Below are 14,910 nucleotides of genomic sequence, written 5' to 3' on the forward strand. Positions count from 1 at the left end.
TCCCCGCTTTCTGCAGTACCTCCAGCGCTCACAACCATCAGATTAGCATTAGCGGGAGATCGACAAAGCAGGATTTTAAAAAATAAATGCATGGATTAAAACATAACTCAGCTCCATTTCATTATTTTCAGTCTGTGGGCCAGGGTTGGAACTGTTTTTTTTTTTAAGAAATTATGCCTGAAAAAAGCAACTGTTTTCAAACCTCTTGGGTTAGATGACCAGGACTTCAGATGTAAAATTAAAATCTGGCTTTCTGGTAAGCGACATTTGATTTGGAGGATGTCTGCAGGCTGAGGTTGAAAAAGGTGAGTTTCAATGTTTTCCCCCCCGAGGACAGAGCACAGATGACACCATTCGGCGACTTCCATCTAAACTCGCAACACCCATGCCTGATGAATACCACTCCCATTGGAAAAGTGACGGTGAATGATCTATATTTGGCTCTGATGTAACATCTGGTTCGTTAAATAACAAATAACAAATATTTGGAGGAGGGTTTTTTTTTTTTTTGGGTTGGGAACAGCAGCACCCATGCACGGGCACGGCACTGCGAATCCATATTTAAACAGCTTGAAGTTTCAATGTTTGTTTCGGGCTGTCTCTCAGCGAGCCCGGTATCACAGAACGCAAGCGTAATTTCCTCAAACTAAAAGGAAGGAAATCAAGTGAGATCATTCAAATGAGGACGCTCGCTCCTCGCCATGAGGACGGCTCCGGCTGGCTCCTCAGACACGCTTTGCTCGGAGGCGCGTGGGAGTCGAGACGTTCGGGGTGAGGGAAAGTTATTGAGACGAACACGGCGAGCCAACAGGGTCGCTCTCCACCCGTGCCTCGGATTCTGTGCGGCGGCGAGTGTACGCACGCAGGCGCACATTTTTTTTTTTTTTTTTTTAAGGCTTGGCCGGGCTCACTAATATATTCAAGCGGGGACCTAAACTGGACCTCAGCCGTGCTGTCAGGCTGTGATCGGATAAATCAGGGTGCGTGCCGCTAATACCAGGTCTGAGTGAGGGAAGGGGAGGGGCGGGGGAGGGCGCACCCCGTCAGCTATGGCTAATACCCGTCAGGCCTGGCAAGGAGCAGGACCAGGCTCGCCGTGCCAAGGACAGGCGTAAAGCGCCCGCCTCACAAAAAGGCTCCCGGAGCATTAGCATCAGCCCGACTTAACACCCGCGTCGCCGAGAGTGGATTTCTGTCTTTATGTCCACCGGACTAATTAGCGCTAAGCCGCGCTTCGGCAGCACTCTGCGGGCGGAGGTGACAGAGGTTTGGGGGTGGGGGGGCTCGCCAGCTGTCAGTCAAGGCTCCATCAAAGGGCTCTAAAGCCCCAAAGGACGGGGAGGCCAAGAGGAATTTAGCAGAGGACTAGAAGTACAGTAATAAAGCCTGGAGTTTTTAAGGTGGGACTTCATTTATACCCCCCGTCCTTTGTGACGAGACTATGCTTTGGTCGTCGTCTGAAGAGTACAATCCGAGAGGAGGAACGCCGAGGAGTGGAGGGGCTGCCTGTCCTCGGCCCATGAATCTCTGCCGTCACAGCAGGATACTCTTCCTTTTTCTCCGCTCGTCGTTCCCGTTGTTGTTGCCTTCTTTCTTTTTCCATGCTCGTCACAGACGGAGCTAAAAAGCAAACCATTAAGGCAGAGGCTTTTGCCTCCAGGCTCGCTGATGTGTTCGCGCGCATACGGCGGCGAATCACCAGCAACTAACAGGCTCATTAGGCCGCAGAAAGACTTGGGGAAAAACACCCCCGCGCACAAACAAAAGGCAGGGTAAGGAAGCGAATAACCTCCAAAATGTCAGGCAATAAATGGAAATAGTGTGACCAAGTTAGTCAGAACCTAAGGAACACCACCCACCCCCAAAACCACCACCACCACCACCCTTCTCTTGCAGCTGTTTTCCTCTTGAATTCACCTTCAAAGGGAAAACATTTCGAGTCGGGGTGGCCGAGTATCATAGCAACCTGGAACGATGCAAATGGCTTCATTGTGGGGCCGTGAAAGACGGTGGAGGAGGAAGAGAGCGAGGGAGTCGGGAGAGTCTGGGGGCTCGCGGCTCCGGCGAATGGCTGAAAGAGAAGAGGAGAGGGAGGAAGCAGAGGGGGGAGGCTTCTCCATCCTTTTGGCCAGACTTTTCACCACTCAAGGTGTGGCCCTGGACCGTCATGGCGGCGCCTCAAGCGGGGCTCCACTCGAGCTATGACAAAGACAGAAGCGCCGCCGAGGCTCCCCGATGACAGGGGGCGGAGTTACTTCGACCCAAGGGGATGGGTGTTAGCGAAAACACCTAGGACCCCCTCACGACTTGCCCGCCCCACACCCAGAAATTTGGGATTTGGGAGACCCAGTCCTAATATCTCGTTGCACAAAACCAGGGATCAGTGAAGTCAGTAAAAAGTAGAATCAGTAAAATGCAGGAAGACCAGTTTGCGATGAAGCGTCCGATGCCGAGGCAGCAGCTCTGCTACTGTCCCTCACCCAAAATGCATGTTTCAGCTTTTCCAAACGCAGTATCCAGAATGATTCTGGGCCAGCTTTCTGTCACCTCAGCACGATAAGAAAATCTATTAACAGACATTTCCACTATCAATCACAGGGTGAGATCTGCATTCGTTTTGTTCCAGTTTCATATCATCTTTTGGTGGTAATTAAGATTAAGCGTAGGTTAATTTGAAAATCCTGCACGGCAACACCTCCGTGCCAAGAATAATAACATCGATGCCACGCGTACGGGGAGCGATTCCACAGCTCGAGCACGACTGTCGCTTCATTTTTGGCTACATTAAAATATTGGAAGGGAAGTTGAAATGCGCGCACGGCGCCCCTGATCTCAGTCAGTCAAAACTAAATACAGATATGGTCAAACGTAAAAGAGCCCTTTGTCTTGTCAGGCTCCGCCCCCTCCACAGTTTTCCACGATGTACATACGAAACACACTTCGGACTTAAAAATAAAACCCAGCCCAGGAGGGCAAACTATTAAAGAGTCTGCAATGCAGGAACCTCAGGTGACTAACACACACACACACACACACACACACACACACACACACACACACACACACAGAAGAAGCTGTTGATGTGTAATGGAGATGGCTGTGTCACGTTTTCAAAGGTGTTAGTCTCACAGCTGGGATGGCGGAGGTGACTTTGGGTTAAATGGCCATTAACCTTCCGCGTCTGCAGCTTTCGACGGGGAATATTGATCAAAGTCCCCCTGCACATCCTCCCTGGAGTCGGCGCCGCTTTGAAGGGCGCCAAGCTCCTTCCGCACAGCGGCTATGGGCTCGGCTGTCGAGGACTTAATGCCCGCGTCTGTTGGCCAACCGTGGGCTTTGAGAGTGCGGCCAGCCAGAGTGTTGACAGTGACAGGCGGGGGTGGATGGGCTACGGGGGGGGGGGGGGCGGCATCACTGCCTGTCTCCTATCTGTCCCAGCGGTACGATGGCAGAGGAGGATGTGTGTTTGCGTGTGTTATTCAGCTTCTCCTCACCCCTGGCCCCTCTTCTGTAATCACACACTCATTCAGCCAAAGAAACACTGATGCATTTCGGCCCTCGTTGTTTGATCGCCATGTCTGTCTGAGCGCCCGATTCTTGGCGCGCCCTGCACTCTCACGTCAGTGCTCTTGCTACATATATATAAATATATATATACACACACACAACACACACACTTCTGTCTGGGGGTGCAAGGGGAGTGTCTTGAAATTGTCGTTCCTTTTTGAAATGATTTTACGGCTTCAAATCTGTTGGTTTTCTTTCTTGTTTTTTTTTGTATGGTTTTCACTGCTTCATCCCCACAGAGATCCCGGTCCTCTAGGGTTTGTTTGTGTGTGAGAGGGAGGGAGCCCGGCAGCTCCACGGGGTGGGCACTGCGTCCCTGTGGAGCTGAGATGCCTCCTGAAACTACCCTTCTGTCGCAACGTGATGTTGGAGCCTCATCATAACAGCATTGGCAGTGGAAGCAGCAAATTGTTAAAGCTGAACTTTCCAAGACAAGAAAATAACACTAGAAGGAGTGTGTGTGTGTGTGTGTGTGTGTGTGTTTGTGTGTGTCGTGGGGGGGAAGGGGGCACAACCAACTCTTTCATCTCTTATCTTATTTTACTTACCCATTTAAGCCTTGTTGGAATATCCAGTTTCCCTCCACACAAGCTGTTGTGTTAATCAGATTGCTTCTAGCCAGTGTACCTGAAGGACCACCACCTCTGTCACAAGCAGAAGCGGCGGGAGTGTGTGTGTGTGTGTGTGTGTGTGTGTGTGTGTGTGTGTGTGTGTGTGTGTGTGTGTGTGTGTGTGTGTGTCCAGGAAAGGCCAGGTAAACAAAGGCAGAGGTCACCATCCCTAACAGCCTGGCTGAAATGTCAATAAACACTCCCCGGTGTGTTTTAAAACAAGCTGAGTGCCCGGTGCCCAACATGCAAGGCGTCTGGGTTTAAACCTGCCAATTGGAGGGTCGCGGTTCAATTCCCAGCCCTTCCTGCCTGCGTGCAGAAGTATCCTTGGATAAAACACTGAACACCCCAGTCACTTAAGCCCTGTGCATGGCAGCTCTGCCGCCATCAGTGTGTGAATGCAATCCAGTGTAAATGGGGGAGGCGGCTTCAGCCCGCATGAAGCCATCTGTGTTTTGGTGCTAAAAGGTGTGCTAGGCTCCTGGCTAGCTAATGGCCAGCGGATATAAGTTTGAGCAGCGAGCGCTGTCACAAACACAAAACAGGCATTTATCGAAACGAGGAGTTTGAATCTCAGCCCGGGAATCGTTTTTCACTAAATGGACCAAAACTCCCGCTCTGAGTGGACGGGCCCATTGTGAGACTTTCGCATAGCTGCGAGCGTCAGGGTGGTTGCAAGGAGACGAAAAAAACGCCGGCTGGTTTACTGCTTTTAAGAGCTTGATTCAGAAAACAAATCATTTGTCGACAGCACAAAGGCCAACATTGGAAATACAAACCGAAGTGTTCAGGGTCTTAGAGCTGAGCTGTTCCGTTAACACAATAGCAACCTTCAGATGTGGCAAGAATTTCACATTAATACCTTAAAAATGTAGAAGTATTAACAGTGTTTAGAAGCATTAAACCCATTTTTCATCCAGAATACATCCAGATCCTCTACAAACTCTTCACATCTCAGTTCTTTAGCTTGTGAGGAATGACTACCGAGATCCATTCAGTTTTGAAAAGCCTGTAACACTCATGTGACCGTATCTCTCAGATGCACACACCTTCTCACTCGTTTAAAAAAAAAGACATATCAAATCCTTTGTTTCCACCTTCACCCCATCTCCCAATCTCATACTCTCAGAAGTTGTACTCCTGCGGGAGGATTTTCATTAAAACTGGCGGTCGGTTTAATAACCGCCACCCAGGGCCACAGCCGCCACTCCCGATTGAGAGGAGCGGAAAATTTGCAGAGCGGCATCAGAAACTTGGCGGCGCGGGAGAGGGGTATCAGCGACTTCACTCCCAGCAGACCGTCCAAACATGGCCCTATCGGGGAGTCATCTATCCCCAGGCCCCGAGCTAAGCCTCTCCCATCCCCCCGGGGAGCCCTCGGAGGGGGGTGGGTGGGTAGGTGGGGGGCTCCACTTCAAGTGCACTTTCCCTTTCACAGAAGCAGCCGCCGTGAGGGGCGGCCCACACCGGATCGTGTTTATAAATAAAGTCATCCATAAATGATGCGACCCTGTCGTGCATGTGTGGGTCCGGTGACAGTGTGTGTGTGTTATCAGAGGATGGAGGTCGTTGGGGGAAGGAGGTTAGCAGGGGGCGCGTGAAGGTGGAAGACGGTGCCTCTCCGTATCCCCTTCTGCTCGGCTGACTTGCAGATGGATGCTGAGAAGGCAGAGCAGCCAGAGGGACGGAGCGCTCGCTCTGGGAGCGGCAGACAGAGTCGGCGCCGCCATTTGAAGTGGACTGATCAAAGCTGGCGCGGCGGCGGCGGCGGCGGCGGCCTCTGCGGCGCTCTCTACACAGGGACAGGATCCAGAGAAAAACACACTGAACCCCCTCCGCCGGTTCCTCCTGTGAGTTCCTGCCTGCCTGTACGGCTGTCGAGATACAGCCGCTCTGCACGGCCTCCCTTCTACTTCAGGCACTTTTAGAAACATGTCAACAGTTGCCGTAATGATGTAACAACTTAATATAGTAATAACATGACCTTTCCAAGTTATAATGCGGTTTCTAGAATCTCATTAAAGTCACTTGTTTACTCGTAGCTTTTTCCTTTCATTACATTTGTGTAGACGATCGCGAATCACTTCATCTTGAACTGCAGGTGAGTGGGATACTACTCGTCAAGTGTTACCATGACTACAAACTAAATATGCACTTCCTGGCTTGCAGAGTTTCTGTTTTTAAATCACTGGGCATGCATCAAGGTGAGGAGGTCAGGTGACTGGGCCCTGCATGGGTGAGGCGGCGCTGAGCAGAGCATCGTGGCTGCACATTTGGTTGCCATGCCGATAAGCCAGGTTCTCCGGCAGCCGGGATCCGTACACCATAAGAATCAGTGCTGCAGCGTTCTCCACAGGGGGGAGCCCTATCCTGTAGGGGGCGCTCTGTGTTGTTACCACGGCAACGGTGCTTGCTCTGTTTTTCATAACAAAACTTCCTTTTATTCATTCAGAACAGGAAACTGTTCATCTGCTTCAATTTGAATATCTATAAGAGAAAATAATAGACAGCAGGAATTCGTGTATGGGAGCGTCGCTTTGATAGTTACATTTTTTTTTTCCTGAATAGAAATGTGTCTGCAAGAAACGGAGAAATTAAGATTCATCAGACAACGTTTTCACCACTTGCTGTTTATATTTCGACTGCTATTCATTTTAAAAACACATACACACACACCAGTAGGAACACTCAGCCAGACATTCAGCTCAATGCCCCACCAAGCAGCTCCTTTCAGAGGAAACAACTTTTGGACGATGAACAGATTCCCTTGCATCTCCCCCCCCGCCCCCCTAGCCTTCCGCTGCAGGAAACAAACACGCCCGCATTAATCCTCCCAAACAGCTCTTTCATTTTGCCGGCTGTTGCTCCAGAACATCACAAGACTTTGGCTATGGCAAACACGTGCTACACGCTTAGCTTTTGTGCGTCTGGCTTCCCCGGTTTTCGTGCTAACAAACAGCAGCCAGAGCGGCAGAGCAGCTTGCCCGTGCACATTTAACTGCCCCTCTCCCACCCCCCAGCCCCGCCAGTCATCCTCCCAACTCTCCTTCCTCGTGGCGTAGGCAGCTGCCACGCTCCCATTGTGCCCCCAGGGTTCCCCCTCAAAGTGCCCCCTCATCCGCCAGCATCCTTCTGGTGGGCTGACACACAATAGGTGGGGTCACGAGGTCAAGGCTGCTCAGGGCGCTCTCCTCCCGCACTCTTCATCATTTATTTCATCCGCGGAATCGCTATTTTCTCGCGTAACGCCTCTAAACGGGACATAACAGCAGCGGGGATGCGGGGAAATTTGCAGGGCTCATCGTCTAATGAATTGCCAGTCTTTTTGTGTTTTATGTCATTTTCAAGACCTCATCTGGACCACGAAACCCCTAAGCGGCCCTCATGCCGCCACACAACACAGCTGACATCAACAATATTGTGCTGGAATTAAAATAACTGCAGCTATTGCTGTGCAGCTCAGGGTTTTTACGTGCCATCTCGCCCTTCTTCCATTCAAATAAAACAAAGCCGAAGTTCCGAAGAGGAACCGCAGTTATTAAATGCAAACTAGAAAAAAAAAAAAACGTTTGAGTCTTTCATTTTCGCTCTTTGTGAACCATCGTGGCTCCATTCTCCTGTTGCTAAAAGGCTCGAGGCAGCGCTGGTTATCTGAGTCCAAGAGCCTGGAGTGCTCTTTTCATCTCCGCCGAGCAGAGGGCACTCTTTTTTTTTTTTTTTAATTCTGCCCGCTGAACACTAATAACTTATCGCTTTGATAACTCCCCTCTCCACATTAACGCCATAAAAAGCCATATAAAGACTATCAGTGCAGCCCAGCGCTGCTCGGCCGCACCATTTAGACAGACGATTTTTGCCCGGCACTCCACTTTATCAGCTGACGATACATCCGAGGGGGGAGAGGGCAGGGGGGCGAGGAATGTTCTGGTCATGACTGAACCCGGAGCCACATTTACAGGCTCGTCCGAGGGAGATAAGAGTTTAGAGGGGTGGGGGCTGCATCCTCTGGGCCATGCCGAATCAGGCTTGTCACCATTTAGCATCAATGTAAATATGACGGATCCGCGTCTGCCTGCGGGGTCAAGTCACATTAACAGCCGTGGAAAAATTGAAAAATATTTCTTTTTCATTGACTTTACTTGCCACGGAGGACTGTAAAAAAAAAAAAAAAAATAATAATAAAAACGATAGTGATAATTTCTCTCTCAGGATTATTAAAGTAATCCCATCTGTTTGTTTTGCTCAGAAGAGGTTCAGTAAAGTGCTGAACGGGCTCCAACACACAGATAAGAGGACATTAAAAAAAGGGAGAGAGACCAAAATGAAAAATAAGTGAAATAATAATTCCAATTATAAACAGAAGTCGCAGTAAATTAAAAGTTAAATGAAGCGGAAATGAGACGGGTGGGAGCGAGTCCGCTGCGCAGACACTGCAGTTATTACCGAACCGTCCGGAGCAAAGGCATCCGTCCGTGAGACATTCAGGGGCGTCGGGGCCGGGACGTGACACCCAGCGGTTCTGCCGAGCGGACACAAAATCAACCCTCGCACGAAATGAGATCAGCTCTGTTTGCCTCGGTCGCTGGAAGGGGCCGTCAGATTGATAATGTGACAGGTTAATTATCTGAAATAATCGATGCTGAAGAAAATAGACACTTGAATGACAGGGACTTTTTAAAGACAAAGCATCGGAACTCGGACCTCAGGTGCTGGAAGCGTTTTGGCTCCTGCTCCGAGGCAGCGTCTTTTTACGATTCCATGGGAACCCAAATGAAGTAGGTGATTGGTGGAACTCAACTCACACCAATTGCCGCCAATTTTTAAAAACTACTGTGGTGACTGGCCAGCTGTTTTCTTGCACCAAAATGGACAGAACCACAGAAAAATGGACCGACGAAGAGGTGAGAGTTCGTCTGACTTTGTCTGCCAAAGAGGGGTTTCCAGGGCTCACAGTGAGACATCAACAATTTGGCCAAAATAAGTCCTTCGTTAGCTAACAGACAGGTTTTTCCGCATGGCGAGGCAGCTAGGGGAGGAAATAAAAACACTTTAACCCATCTGACACGATGCAGAACATGAATGCTTTGGCAGCTTCCCTCTCCATGTTGTCCGTCTTGTCTTCATCTTCTTAGCATTGGTTTGTTTTTTGAGTGTGGCCTTTAAGTCGCATGCATATATGTGTCACCCTACCATAGTTCCTAACTGCAAATGGAAATGCAAAACTAAAAGGTTCCTGGAGTTCCTGGAACCCAATTCGAGCTGGATAGTTCTCAGAACAGTTTGCCTGAAAGCAGTTACCGTCAGCCCTCCTTCTGCGACTGGAAGTGATATCTGCAACGCAGACCGGAGGTGTTTGTCTGATCCTTTCCTCTAAACCCCTCAAAAAACGAATATCTACAGTTCCGCGTTCTGTGGAATTGGCAAGCCTGGGAATTGCAAAACAGATTCTGGACATTTCAGGAGCCAAACACACTGTTTCATCAGCCCTCCGATTAACTTTGTCCCTGTTGTAATTAGTTTTGAAAGACGGAAATAACATTATCTGGAGTCACACGCTCTATCTCTCTTTCTCTCTCCCTGGCCAACGCAGCGAATCGCATCCATCCGTTTGTAATCTACAAAATCGAAACGCTCGCGTGTTAATGAAATGAAAGGAGTTTTAATTGGCATTGGCAGCCTCTTTTGTTTATAGAAATGTGGCTTTATCTGCAAAATAATCTTTTATCTGCGTTCTGAAAATGATTAAAATGTTGACACCCTTCAAATAACGGGCGCTTTGCTGGTTAAATGTTCTGCACCTTTTCAGATTTTGTATTTTATCTGTAGACAACTGCAGATTTCAGCTCCTACAGCTCTTGACCCTACGACCTCTTGAGTAGGGCGATTACATAATGCACCTGTTATTACACGGTCGTCATTAACCCACCAATCTTTTACGCTTTGTGAAACGAATGCACATTACACGCTCACATCGGGTTCACATAAATTGGATTTGAAATTCAAAATTGGAAACGCATTATCTTCTTCTTATTTACTTGCTGTCCCTAATAAACTGGATCTCCGTGCCTGTGTGTGTGCGTCGAACACACCCACGTGAAATTCCATGAGCCATCGCAGAGCACATGTATTCCTAAAGGCTAATTACAACTTGTGTGTTATTGTCAGCGCTGCTGGCAGTTGTTTTTTTTGTTTTTTTTTCCTCTCTTACGCCCCCTCTGGTCCGCCCCTGTGCCGAAACCGGCGACCTTGGACGGCGCGTCCATCTCCCATCTCGTCTAGTGGGCTGTTAAAGAGGCGGAGAACATCCGTGAGGGAGAAGAAACGAGGAAGTGGAGTGACATCCTCCTCTTCCTCATCTTCTCCTCGCTTCTCCGGTAATGAACTTTTGGATGAAGTTAGGATGTGAAGTTGATGAAATTTAATTATTAGCAAAGTATTTTTTTCCCCCGGTTAAATATTTAGAAAGGGTAATTTGCTCTGGGTGACTCTGCTCGGATTGATTCATCGTCTCTGAAAGCGCTCCTCCACGCCGGGTCCGACAGATGCATCAATAAAGCTGCGGGGCGTGTCGGAGCCACGGAAATCACAGAGGAGGAAGAGCTATTTCTTTCTCTCTCTCTCTCTCTTGATAACACCGAGGATTTGTAACAAGGACCGATTAGCTCCAGTCACAGTGAAAAGCCTCGTCGCTCGATTGAAATCTAAGGCTCGGATAGAAAAGCCCCCAGAACGAGGGCCAGAGCTGCGCAGGGCGCTGAGAGATGCATTTGTAAGTTAACATGCGACAGAGGAAAAGTGGATTTGTGGGTAAATAATGGGCGAGGAGCGCCGCGAGCTCCTGTTTTGTTCACCGTAAGAATCAGTGAGCAACACTAACAAATACACATTAAGTTAATCAGGGTACACACATTCAGGCTGTCTATAACATAATAGTAACTGACTTATTATATTAGATCACGGCCCTTTGGGCTCAGAGTGTTTCATCGGACACCGTGGCCTTGACCTTGTGCGGCGACATTCTGCCTTTATGCGCACTGAGGTTGCAAACGCCGCACGGTTCTAATCGATTTACTTCTCGGAATCAGGACCGTAAATATTTATGAGGTCTCGCACCTCGCCGTCGTCTGTTTTTCCCTTCGCCCCTGAACCGCGGGGACGATTATCATTTCAGCACCAAGTCTTCGGGCCACTGCAAAACTCTGAACCCGGTCACGTGGCTTCCTGACGAGGTTTTTGCTCAGCCAGGCCTGCTGGACCCGTGGGGCCACCCGGAGCGCCAAAGGCCGCTCAACCGAGCAGAGCGCCCGTGATGTCACAGCATTCGGCCAGCGGCAGGGGACGGGTGGGGGGAGGACAGGCATCATGAATCAACCTTGTTGGCAATTGTGCAAAAGTGGTGGGAGGAGATAAAAGTACATAAAGCGAGAAAAGTGTCATAAAGCGTCCCACAATTGGGGAATATATATATATTGATACATTTGAAGGCTGACCGTTACAGAACTTTTCAAGTGCTCAAACTGAAAAAACCCTGATATATCCAGTTATAGTTAAGTACAAGGGAGTATAAAAAAGTACAAAAAAGAGTAAGTGCGGCTGTACAACCCACCACAAAACTTGAAGAAACTACCGTCAATATCTGTGACGGCCGCCTAACCACGAAAAAAATAAACAGCAGAGATATGGCAATTACTGACAGGCGCACAAACACACACACACACACACACATATACACGAATCATGCATGATGACCATTAGAATCACAATCCAGCCGGTTTCAGTCTCTGACACTGAATTGCTTCCTTTCACCAGAGTGACTAGAGCGTGCGCAGCCATGTGATGCATGGAGTCCTCCTGACAAACAGTCAGCAGGTCGATTATGGACTCTAAATTGTCCGTAGGCGTGAATGAGAGTGAATGGTTGGATGTCCCTGTGATTGACAGTTGACTGAACCCGCCTCTTACTTAATCAAAGATCTCGGTGAAGAAGAGATAAAACACCCTTCAATGGTTCTGCAGACGGATCCAGAGGTGGAACCCATCCCTTGCTGTGCCTCTCTAAATGTCTAACGCCACCCATACATTTAAAGATTAGGAAAAGACTCGTAGAGAAATCATCATGAAGCAAGAATAGTTTTTCCAGATTTGAATCTCAGCCTAGTCTGAGTTTTAAAGACTGTAAAACTTACAGGGTCGGTTTTTCTAAGACTACAACTAGATTCTTTCAGCATTTTTTCCCCACCATGCAATGTTTTCGCCAGGTAATTTCAGAGCTTCTGCCATTTCAGTCCACCACGTGTCCTTCTCCACTCAGTCGCGGTGGGTCCATACGGACTGGGATGTCCTGCGTCGTTCCCGTTCATCAATACCGCAAAGAAACACCGTCTCTGTCGGCAATACCGCTCAGGCGATTGCTCGGCTACCAGGTTTCCTGTTTCCGGTTTAGTTGGTTGTTGATTATGTTACGTCATTGTAAAGACGGATAGACTTATGATAATATCAAACATTTTTGATATTGTTGTAAGCCCAAGACTAGGAAAAAACTGACCTAAAACTGTTCAGATGACACAATGACCAAGATGACGGGAACGCATTGCAACTCCAATAAGACATTCAGTTTTCAGCCTGTGAAAATCGTTAGGTGTAAGTTCAGCATTACTCTGATAAAGCTCTTCCTCTTGGTCTTTGTTGGGGCAAAGCGCTCTCAAGCAAATTGCGACAGACACGTCTGAAAAGTCTAGGGACACCTGTGTTTGTTTAACCTCTGGTCTAAGAAAAAAAAAAAAAAAAAAACGTTGACACCTTTTTGCTGCGAATGCATCATCTGTTTACATTTCCCCCGAAACTTGGGCGCGCCTCGCCGCCCGCCGTGTTTCATAAAAACAGGACTGGTGTGGGCGGTTAGTGCCCGGGGCTGGTTCGGCTCAGACGTCGGAAAACTTCCCGGGGCCGACACCTGCTCATACCTCTGTGTTTGTGAAACGTCGCCCGCCTTGGTGGAGGGAAACAACAACAACAGGGTATATTTAAACTCTTCAGCCATTTAAATAAGTGACTCTCCGGAGTTTATAGCACCCTAAGTGTTTCTCCTTTGCTGAAGTGCTACATAAACAAGTGTGTTTTTCCTCCTCTGGTGTACTTTCAAGTGTAAAAGCCCAGAGAAAAAGCCAATAGCTGATACTGGAAGGTGTTAAGATTCTGCTGTCGGTTCAGATCTCAGAGCGCCCCTGCAGCTCCAGCTGCCTGGGTGTGTGTGTGTGTGTGGGAAGTGTGTTCAGTCTGTTGTGTCTACTTCTACCCCGCGCCGTGGTTGTAGTTGACTCACTCTCCATTAATGATTAATCAAGCAGAGAGCACTGAGGAACAGCGGTCCCACTGAGCTCACCCCATTTTTGCCGCCCGCCCGACATCCCAACGGTCATTGGCGCTCGAGACGCCGGGCCTCATCAGGAATGTCGGCAGAGTCGGGCCGCTGCTGGCGCGCACTTGCCTCGTCTGGTTTTTAACAACGAACAAAGACATCTCTGGCGGGCTAGGACGCGGGGGCGCTGAGCTGAGAACGCAGTTTCAACTGGAGGGAGGCGACCAGAGCATCGCTGGTGATCAAGTTTCTTCCACAAAATATCCAGGACCGAATCAGACTGAACGTCAGTGAGAATTCATTCAGTCATTATCCAAACCACTTATCCCGCCTTTAGGGTCACGGGGCGCAGCTGTCATTGGGTGGGGGGGGGGGGTTCACCCTGGGCCGCTGGTCGGTCAATCACCAGGCCACAGGCTGACCCCTGAGGCCCAATCAATGAGAAGATTCTCCCAAGTAAAAAAAAAATAAAGTACCTTCTGTCTCAACTGTACTTGCAAGATGTGAGCAGACTTTTATCGTGAAAAACTCACCAGGAAATGCGGCAAGTCCTTCAATAAGAGATATCGTTTATCATAAAAAAAGAGAAAAGATCAAGACAACTTGCGTTCTTCTCTGAATGCTTTATCACTCCGAACAAACGTGGGGACCGACAGAGCGAGGAGACGCAACAGAGTGTGAAGCAGGGGATTTATAAAGGTGCATCCCCCGGACCGCAAAAATAAATAAATGAACACATTTTATTCAGATTTAATTTCTGAAACCGCCCCATTCAGATGTTAGAACAGATTTAGTCACATTTCAATTCAGCACAGTCTCTCGTAAACAAACTCCCTTGAACATCAACACTTTTAATACTCTGTTGTGTGTTCGACACGCCGACTGGTTTCCCCCAGATTCTTCACCTCGCTGCATCGGGCTCCTCTGTTTACCTCCAACAGCGGCTCCGGGAGCAAGGCAGAAAAAAACAAACTAAAAACATTTCAATTTATAATTTGTGATGTTTGCTTTTCTCAGATGGAGAAGTAGGAAAGCGCCTTTCAGCAGCCACTGAAAGCCCTGACATTTGCCACTGTGGACAAGTGACCGCCAACAGAGCTCTTTGTTTGGGAGTAAACAGGAAGAAGAACCAGGCAGGGGAGTCGGGGGGGGGGGGGGGGGGGGGGGGGGGGCAACTCGTCGGAAGCTCCCAAATCCGTGAGCGCGACTTTTCAAGGTGAGTGACGCACGGATTGAAACGCAAACTCCAACAGAAAGGAGGAGAGAACCTGGTCAGGCGTGGGAGAGGAGAAAGATGTGTGCGTGTGTGTGTGTGTGTGTGTGTGTGTGTGTGTTAGGAGGGAAGAAGGGGGGGGCCAACCTGTCAGGGCTTGG

At 48.9% G+C, this 14,910-nt stretch overlaps 1 protein-coding gene across 1 annotated transcript in view; it reads right to left on the minus strand.

Moving 5' to 3' along the window:
* The window catches only part of rnd2 (Rho family GTPase 2), a 29,643-nt gene that overhangs the window by 10,820 nt on the left and 3,913 nt on the right, over positions 1-14,910 (minus strand). The window lies entirely within an intron of this gene.

This window comes from Fistularia commersonii, chromosome 28, assembly GCF_037954325.1.
Source record: "Fistularia commersonii isolate RoL2024-O1a breed Wild chromosome 28, RoL_Fcom_v1.0, whole genome shotgun sequence".
NCBI lineage: Eukaryota > Metazoa > Chordata > Actinopteri > Syngnathiformes > Fistulariidae > Fistularia > Fistularia commersonii.